Below are 9,564 nucleotides of genomic sequence, written 5' to 3'. Positions count from 1 at the left end.
GAGGATCAGAAAGACCTAGGAGTGTGTCCTGGCTCTGTTCTAGTTGGGCTTGTCTCTTAACTATTCTCAGCCTCAGTTTCCTTATCTGTAAAATGTACCTCTATCTAAGAAAGAAATAATAATTATCCCCACTTTACGGATGAGGCATCTGAGGCTCAGAGAAGTTAACTTGCTCAAGAATTCACTATACAAAGTAGAGTCAGGGTGCAAACTCAGGTAGTCTGACTCCCGAGTCGAAATTCCTAATTAGCAAGAATCACTGCTGCGTTGGAGGTGTGGGAGATGAGTCAGGGTAGGAGGAGATACTCTACACATTTAATGCAGACAGCCACTGTTAGATGTGTCCTGGTTTCCAAATTGTTAAAACGAGAGTAAGTGTGTTTTAGCGTGAAGGGAACACGCTATTGTGGGTGGGCAGGGAGGAGAAGGAACAGAAACTCAATGTGCCTCGATTCTCTCTCTCATGCTGTGTCTTTCTCGGGTTTAGAGCCTGGAGCAGGCCCCAAGCAGGGGAACAGCCACGTTAACACGGGCCTCGGGCGCCTGCTCCCCAAGATGAGGACGTGAAGCAGCCTTCTCCGCAGGGTGCCACTGGCTCTCCCTTCCCCCGCAGCCAAGGTTGGGAGGAAGGAGGAGGGGCTGCAGCGGTTGCCACAGTTTATGCTCCTCCAGAGTTTCGGAGCAAGATTTCCCCAAAAAGCCATATTAAATAAATAAAAGGAAATTCAGCAGATGGGAACATGAATCAATGAAAACTCCCATATGAGTGCAAAGATTTATGTCAAAAAACAAAATATCAACATCTGGGAGCTGCCGCGTCTCCTCTTGGCTGCTCGTTTGGAATGGATTCTCGGTGTCGCTTTCCGCCTCTTTCTGGCCCTGGGAGAGGACAGAAAGAAATAAAGAATGAAGCCCATTTTAAAAATAGTCATTTTTTAATCAGAAATGAACTCTGTTTTCCCCCTCTAGGCTGGAGGGAACGTGATCCGGGCTGCGGCGCCCGGCCCCGGGATCGCGGGGAGAGAGAGCCCCCTGCCGGTCGCGGAGGGGCGCCCCTCTCTCCCAGCCCCCGGCGGCTCTCTGGGGTTCATTACCTCCACATTGCACAGCCGCCGCGGCAGCGCGAGCGCGCGCACACCCGCGCCCACCGCACTGCGGCCGCGCTCGGCGGCTCCCCGGCGCCGCGCCCCGACTCGTCACGTGGGTGGGGGGCCGGCCAAGCGACTCGGTGGCCGCTACGGCCCGCAGTAGGGCCCACAGCCACGGAGCTCATCTGGCCAGAGCAAGCCTCTGCGACGGTTCCCCCAATTCCGGGGAGAAGGATGGGGACATGCGGCGAAAGATGAACCTAGGCCTTGAGGAACGTGCAGCACAGATCAAAGACGCACTTAGCTCTTAGGCTGGGCCTCACAGGGGTTAAGAGGGCAGGCATTGGATCCTGATGTCTAGGTTCAAATCCCAGCTCTGCCACAGCCAACTCTGTGACCTTGAGCAAGTTAACCTCCCTGAGCCAGGGGTTCATCACCTGTAAAATGGGAACAATACCACCAGCCACTTAGGGGAGTTGTGAAAAGTAAATGAGAAAACACACGTAAAGTACTTAGCACAGTGCATATTTATATAAAATTGAATAAATGTTAGCTATAATCCTTAGGATAAAGGCTCAAATTCTCATCATAGGCTACAAGGCTCTCACAACCCATGCTCCCAACTCTGTGGCCTTGGAGAGGCCACTGACCCCCTCCATCATTGGGCTCCAGCCACATTAACCTTGTCTTCTAATGGTAGCCTAGTTCCCTTCAGTCTCACGACCTTTGCATGTGCTGTTTCCTTTGCGTGGAAGGCTCTTTTCCACCCTCCACTTCAACTTAGGCTACACTTTCTTTCAGCCTCAGTTTACTTGTCACATCATCCAGAAAACTCTCCCTGATTCTCCCTTCCCCCAAATGTAGTCTCTGCCCTGTGCTCTCAGAGCAGCCTGGGCTTCTTACTAGCAATGCTCTCAGTTGTAGTGTATCATCAGTTTTGTCACATGTTTAACATCCATCACCCCCTAGACAGTTCACTCCATGAGGCCAGGAGCTTATCCTACTGCATTCACTGTGGTATCTCCAGGCCCGAGGACAGTGACGGGCCTAGCCCCTCTGTTTGTGGTGAATGACCCAGAGTGGATGGTGGGATTCTGAGTCCAGAAGGAGCCTTGAGTCTTCTATATTGTTTTACCAGTTCCTTCCAACAATAAACATGTGTTTATTAAGCTCATCTATGTGCCAGGATCTATGCTGGGCACCAAGGACACAGATCCCTACAGTTCTATCTCTAACCTAATGGAGCTCACAGTCCAATGGCAGAGACAGACAGGTAAACAAAGGACAACACAGGTGGGGTGAAGACAGCAGTCAGGGTGTGTGTGGGGAATGGGGATGGCTGTTCCTACAAGGACAGGGCCCTCAGCTCCAGGCAGTATAGGTGGACTAAGCTACATACTTTACCTGCATTATCTTACTAAAACTCACAACTATTAGATAGGCCTACTATCATTCCTATTGTAGAGATGAGGCATAAAGAGGATAAACAACTTACCTAGAGTCACCATGATAGTAAAGGCAGGAGTGGGATTTGAACAGGGGCACATTCTGCTTCAGAGCCACAGTTCTTAACTACTTGGCCCCCGCCCCAGAGCAAAGAGCTAAGTTACCCTCCCTGCCCAAGACCCCGTTCTGCACTGGGTGAGAGCGGGCCCCTCACAGTGTTCCACCACTAAGAATGCCGCCACCCAGAAGCAGAGAGGGAGGTGGGAGCGCAGGGCTGAGGGGCAGGTGGAAGCTATACACCCTGCTCCGCACATTGAGCTTAATGAGGAGTGTTCAACAGGGCGGCGGAGGGGACCTGCAACAGCTCAGCTAAAAACAGGAGCGCCTCTGGTTTCTTGCTGCCAAATCCCTAGCGCTTGAGGGAGGCCCCAGCCTAGCAGGCTCAGCGCCCCGAGGGTGCTGCTCTCACCTTTCACACCCACCTCGAAGCTCCACGGATCCTGCTACATCTCCTCTCTCCACCCCTGGGGCTTTTTTTTAAAGGTTGGATTCACATCCTCCATTTGCTCTCTTAATGGCAGCCCTGCCTGCCCACCTGCATTCCAAGAGTCAGCCTGCACAGGGTTTGGAGGCACACAGGGGAACTGTTCTGAGTCTTCTCTGCTCAGGCCTGGCTGAGGTTATGTGGGGGATTCCTTCGAGGATTTGATGAGACCACCCCTCTTTTTCAAGTCCCCCCACCCTCCAGCTCTCAGAAAGCTGCATCTTCCAGCAGTGTCTGGAGAATTCTGACAGGTGGATCTGAGGTCACAGCAGGACATCTAATAGAAAAGTCTAGCAGGTGATAGAAGACTAGATCTCAGGAAAGAGAACAGGGTAAGGCTAATAATTGTTGCCGTTTATTGAGTCCTTTCTGTGTACCAGGCACTACGCTAACCAAGCACATTACGGGTGATTGCTCAGTGAATCCTCATATCCACTGTGTCAGGAGGGTACCAGTATTATCCCCATTTCACAGATGAGGAATTGAGGCTTCAAAAATTTAAGTAACTTTCCCAAGTTCACACAACTACAAAGCAGGGGGAGGGGTTAAACCCAGCCCATTAGGACTCCAAAACCCAAGCTCTTAACCACTCTACTCTCGTTTAGGAGTCAACGACACAGAATGGAGTTCAAGAAAAGAGCAACGGGCAGAGAACTGAAAGGTGGGCAATGCTTGTACTCAGGGTCAGGAGGAGGAAGAAGCAATGACAGACACAGAATGATCAGGAGGTAAACATTCAGGGAGATGCAGTGCAAGGGAAGCTGGGAAGGAGACTGATTCAAGGGCCTGACTCAAAAGATGGCAATTTTTACAGGACCTGGTGACTAGCTGGATGTGGGAGTGTCTGACACCTTTGAGGTATCTGTGCAGATCACGAGAAATCCAGAAAGAGAGCTAAAGAGAGGACTTACTTCACTAGCTCTGAGTCTACAGTCCTGGTCTTTCCTGGGTTCCAGTTGCATCCTGCCTTTGGGGTCCATTAGATGTCCCCCTACTCCTCCATATCCTGATGAAACTTTTCTAAAAAGCCAGCTTCAATGAATTTCTAGTATTTGCAATAAGAGCCTAAACTAATGTGGGGGAGGGCAGAGAAGGGAGTTGAGCCAACCCTGAGTTCAAGGTTTCTTTCCTGAATGCTTGGGGAAATGATACGATTGACAGAAATAAGGCAGTGGGATAACGAGGCAGTTTCGTACATGAGATTTAAGGAGTGGATGGTCAACTGAGTCAAGTGCTCTGGGTCAAGCAGATTGATTGAGCAAAGGCCCACTGTGGATAATGAGGTGGTCTTTGATGACCCTAGTGACAGCTGAGTCAGAAAAACAGCGATGGAAGCTGGGAGACAAAGTTGAAAAGTGAGGGAGTCATGAAGGAATGGGAGGCAGTATGTGCGTTACTCAATTAAGAAATCTGGCCATAGAGAGAACAAAACAGAATAGTAGCTGAGAAGGGCAGGAGGATAAAATAAAGAATCTTCCCCTCAAGATAGGAAAGGCCTGTGTATATTTCATAGGCAGAAAGAAAAAAACTAGTAGAGAGATGTGTGCTTTGGCGTGAGCGTCAGGATAATTATAGACATAAGGTTCTCAAAAAGAGAGGAAGGGAATGGGACTGAGCAAACACAGTTTGGCCTTAGAACAAAGGGAAGAGACAGACCTCTCCAAAGGAGTCTATGTTCTTGTCATTTCCTCTAACTCACATTCATGCCTTAGATTTATTTGTATAGCGCGCAACTCAACATCCACAGCTGTACCCACAGCTGCTCTCAAGTTAGATCCTTCTTCATCATCACCATTTACTGAATATGTGCCAGGCAATTGATCTGTGTTATCTCATGAGAAGGGTACTATTAGCATTCCCATCCTACAGATAAGGAAACTGAGGTAAAAGATAGGATAGTTCACATGACCAAGGTAACCTGGGTAAGTGGGAGGGCTGTGTTGGATGCCAGGCAGTCCAATTCCAGAACCAGCTCTGAAACTTCAAAGAGTTGAAAATGGTTGCCTCTAGGGAGTAGGGCTAGAGGGTAGAGAGCTGGGTGGAGCAGGGATCTGCTGGGTTTTGTTATCAGCCGTTTAGTACTGTTTGACTTTTTACGAGGGTAGGCTCGCTCTTCTAACCGACGCTTAACTCAGCTGAGGGGTAATATCCGCTGAGCCTGGCACACACCGTGCTCTTGGGAGGCAGGCTCTTCCTTAACACACTTCACACTTAGGTTTAAATTGTTTGACTACCTGGCCAACCTCATGTCCAGATCCTACCGGGTAAAAGGCTTTCCATGACATGTACTTTTTAAAATAAAAACTCCAGAAAACAAAAACAAAAACTTGTACAAAGGAGGTTGTAATTTTGTATAATAAAAATTCCCACTAATAAAAAGCAAAAAGAACTGATGTCACTGCTGAGGTGATGACTCAGCCTTCTCAGTGACGAAGGTGAGGTCACTGGCTAGAAGGGACAGGATGAAAATGAGGACTTGGGGCCGGCCCCGTGGCTTAGCGGTTAAGTGCGCACGCTCCGCTGCTGGCGGCCCGGGTTCGGATCCCGGGCGCGCACCGATGCACGGCTTCTCCGGCCATGCTGAGGCCGCGTCCCACATACAGCAACTAGAAGGCTATGCAACTATGACATACAACTATACACTGGGGCTTTGGGGGAAAAAAATAAATAAATAAAAATTAAAAAAAAAAAAAAGAAAATGAGGACTTGGCCCCCTCCAACCCACCCCCACACATCAGCCAATAGCCTTTTTAGGATCCTTCAGGCCTGATCATGCCCCTGCTTCCTTCCTTGATGTTCCATGCCCTCAGGACAGAGTCCAGACATCTTGGGGAGCTTACAAGACTTTACGATCTGGTCCCATTTACGTCTCCAGACTAAAGGGCTATCAGTATCCCATACTACCCCCTCCGCTACTCCCTACCCTCCAGCCCCCGCTGCCTCCTCAGCTACAGCCACACTGATCTTCAATTGTGCTCTCTTTGCCTCTCTGGGACATAGCACCAGCTGTTTCCCCCGCCTGAATTGTGTTTTCCCTTCCCTTCTTCATCTGGCTAGTTCCCAGTCCTCGTGATTCAGGTTCATCAGTTTAGATGTCACTGCTTCCAGGAAGTCTTCCTGACTTCCATACCCAGGTTACGAGCCTCCCCTGGGTGTTCCCATAGCACCCTGTACTTTCCCCACTAAAGCACTTTCTAGTCTCCAAAAAACCACCCTTCCCAGTATTCATACCCTTGTGTCTTCCCCTCCCACACTGATTCTGGGCTGACTCTGTGAGTTGCTTCAATCAACAGAGTGCAGGAAAAGTGATACTGTGCAGGTTCCAGGCCTATCCTTAAGAAGCCTGGCAGCTTCCACTTTTGTACTTTTAGAAGCTCTGAGCTGCTATTTAAGTTCAGCTACCCAGCTGGAGAGGCCCTGAGACTACAGGGAGAAGGAAAGAGGCTCAGCCTTTCCAGTGTCCTAGTTGAGCCTTCATATGACTCCAGCCCCGCTGCCATCTGACTGCCACCTCATGAGAGACCCCAAGTGAGACCAGCAGAATTGCCCAGCTGAGCCCCGTCAATTCACAGAACTCTGAGAGAGAATAAAATGATTGTTTTAAGCCACTACATTTCGGAATGTTTGTTATGCTGCAATAAATAACTAAAACACCATTCTGTATTTTAGTTGTCTACTGAATTAGTGCCCTGCTAGACTATTTTCTCTGTGAGGGCAGGGACCACATCCATTTTTTAAAAATTGTGACATACTCGGAACATTCTCCAGCACAGAAAAAGCTCTCATATATTTGATTAATGCAAATTAAGAATGTCTACAAAAACAAAGGCAACGACAAATGTCTAGAACACTCACTGTGGTGAGTACACTGTGGCCTCAACAAAGGTGATTAACTGGACATCTGGGCAGTAAGTTCCCAATGTAAGTTAGACAGCTTCCCTTTGTGGAGGGATTGAGTCAAATTGACTTTGGGCCACAAGCCAACAACACAGAGCAACCTTGGGAACAGAAGAGGATGGCCGACGGTTTGGCCTGGAAGTTCAGGCAAAGCTACAGGCGAGGGAACACAGTTGCCATCCCCGATGGTGCTGCTCTGGGTGACACTGAACAGGTGATCTGGTGTGTCAGGGAGGACTCCAGCTGCCCTCACCATCTACCCCTCACACAAGTGGTCTCTTAGCGTTCTCAGGCTTCCAGGGACAAGAGACGTCATAATGCCATTTTACATATGGGAACAGACACCTTATCTTCTTCGAAAATTTTCAACTAGCTTCAATCACGGAGGGCCCTCAATGTTTGTGTGTGGAATGAAGACATTTCCACTCAAATCGATAAATCCCATGACTGGGGTCTGGTGCTCTTGTCTGTAATCATCAGCAGCACAAGGTGTCCAGTCAACGGGCATTGTTTGAACATCTTCTGTGGGCTGACAGTTTATGTCAAGCCCTACGTGGGACGTAAAATGGGAAAATGCCATCCCTGCCCTGAGGGAGAGAACTGAGGAGACTACACTTACACAAATGAGATAAATAAATAACAGGACAACATATAATTACTGCTAAAGTGTGTGGTAAGAAAGTAAGTGCTACAGGAATTGGGAAAAGCGGAGAGCAGAGAGGGCTCAAACAGTTGGGGAGTCATCACTGAAGAGCTGGGTGTGGCCCAGCCTCGAGCAATGAAGTGAACTGCAGACCGGCTGAAAGCAAGAAGGGTACGGAAGTCCCAAGAGAAAGAACAGAACAAAACCAGCATGCTAGTTATTTTTATCTTGAGGCAGCAACACAAGGAATGTGAAAGGTGGGTGCCCCAAATCCCAAAGCAAGGATATTTCTGAATAGTTTCCCAACACTCACACTTCCGGGCCTTTATTTATTCAGTTTCTTCTGCTTGCAATGCCTTTCTCCCTTCTCCAGCTGGCAAACTGTTACTCATATTTAAAGGTCCAGCTCAAATGCAACTACTTTCCAGAATTCTTCCATGGTATCCCATAACCCAGTGCTCATGCTTCTGTTGGAACATATCTATTACCTTTGCCCACTCACCTCCTCTACCACTGCAATTAATAGCAACTAACATTTATTAGGCTGTTACTATGTGCCAGGAACTATGCTAAACATTTCATTATTTTTTAAGTTTTTCTTTTTTTTTTTTGGTGAGGAAGATTGTCCCTGAGCTAACATCTGTGCCAATCTTCCTCTATTTTGTATGTGGGATGCCACCACAGCATGGCTTGATGAGCATTGTGTAAGTCAGCGCCCAGGATCGGCCTGCGAACCCCGGGCTGCCCAAGCAGAGCACTCGAACTTAACCACTATGCCACTGGGGCCAGCCCCATCATTTTAAATGTATTATTTTATTTAAACCTCACAACAAATGCATGAGGTATTATTTTTCCTATTTTATAGATGAAGAACCTGAGGCTTAAAGTAGTTAGGTAAACTGCCCAAGAACACACACCTAGGAAGTAAGAAAGCTGGGATTCAAACCATTTGTGGAACTCCAGAGGCCACTCTTAAAACACTGGACCATGTGTTCCTGGAGGCCACAAATGATCTTAACTCATCTGTCTTCTCAGATTTTAGGATGGTGGCTGACATATGGCTCAAAAATTGTTGAACAAATTAATACAACAGTTATATCGCATTCCTGGGTCTAAAAGTAGATACAACAGTACTCTTTTACCCCAGGTAGAGACTTCGACTTACCCAGAAGTCACGTACCTGGGGGAAAGGAGGAGGAAGGCTAAGCAGCTTACATTTGATTTTGAGCTCCTTTATTTTATGGATTCAAGTGTGGTGAAAGAGGAACCATTCTTTCCCCAACAAAAGAACACATAGATAACATTGGCTGGCTTTGAAGATGAAGGCTCTGATTAACAGGTGTGTGTGGGGGAGGGGTCTCCTCTTAGGTATTTTGAAAGCAGCAACTCAAGTTGTTCCTGTCAAACTAAGAAGAACCAGTCGAGATCTCTCCATCTGACCCTATCATCAGGAGCAGACTGAAGACCAGACAGGGAAAGGGGTCGGCCCGAGGCCACACGGTGAGACACAGCTGAACCAGAGCTGCATCCCCGGAATCAGAAACCTGCCTGCGGTTTTTCATCGCCTACCCAGTAGGGCCCGGCCCCCATCTGCAAGCAGGTGGCCTTGGACCGGAAGCTCGGACTACGCGCTTTCGTCGTGGGGCCCTATCCTCTCCTCCGCCCACTGGGCCCGGGTACTCCCACCTCCTCCAGCCTCCGGGCCTGGGGAAGACTGTTCCCCTTTCGCGTCTCCACGGTGTCTGCAAGGTCCTCTTGCGCCACCGAGGCCTCTCGAGAACGCTTCTGAGGCGGTTCGGCCTCGCCCCCTAGGACCCCCGCCTCTGCGCGCTCGCCCCATTCTTGCGCGGGCAGCAGATGACACCTCCTCCACGGGAAGCCGGGCCCACATGCCCATGCCCTTGTCTCAGTTCACCTCCCCGGCAGTGCTAAACACGCCTGCACCC

At 49.0% G+C, this 9,564-nt stretch overlaps 1 long non-coding RNA gene across 1 annotated transcript; it reads right to left on the bottom strand.

The window, feature by feature from the left end:
- Positions 1-763: 763 nt before the first annotated feature.
- Positions 764-9,561, bottom strand: LOC147917237 (uncharacterized). Its single transcript, XR_015551938.1, has 2 exons — positions 9,305-9,561; positions 764-879 (listed from the first exon to the last, which is right to left on the bottom strand). It is a non-coding gene; the product is annotated as an uncharacterized LOC147917237 (long non-coding RNA).
- Between the last annotated feature and the right edge of the window lie 3 nt (positions 9,562-9,564).

Source organism: Ceratotherium simum, chromosome 4 (assembly GCF_057802395.1).
Source record: "Ceratotherium simum simum isolate JZ-2026a chromosome 4, ASM5780239v1, whole genome shotgun sequence".
Taxonomy (NCBI): Eukaryota; Metazoa; Chordata; class Mammalia; order Perissodactyla; family Rhinocerotidae; genus Ceratotherium; species Ceratotherium simum.
Note: the sequence above shows the minus strand (reverse complement) of the source record. Positions and strands in the feature narration are given on the sequence as shown.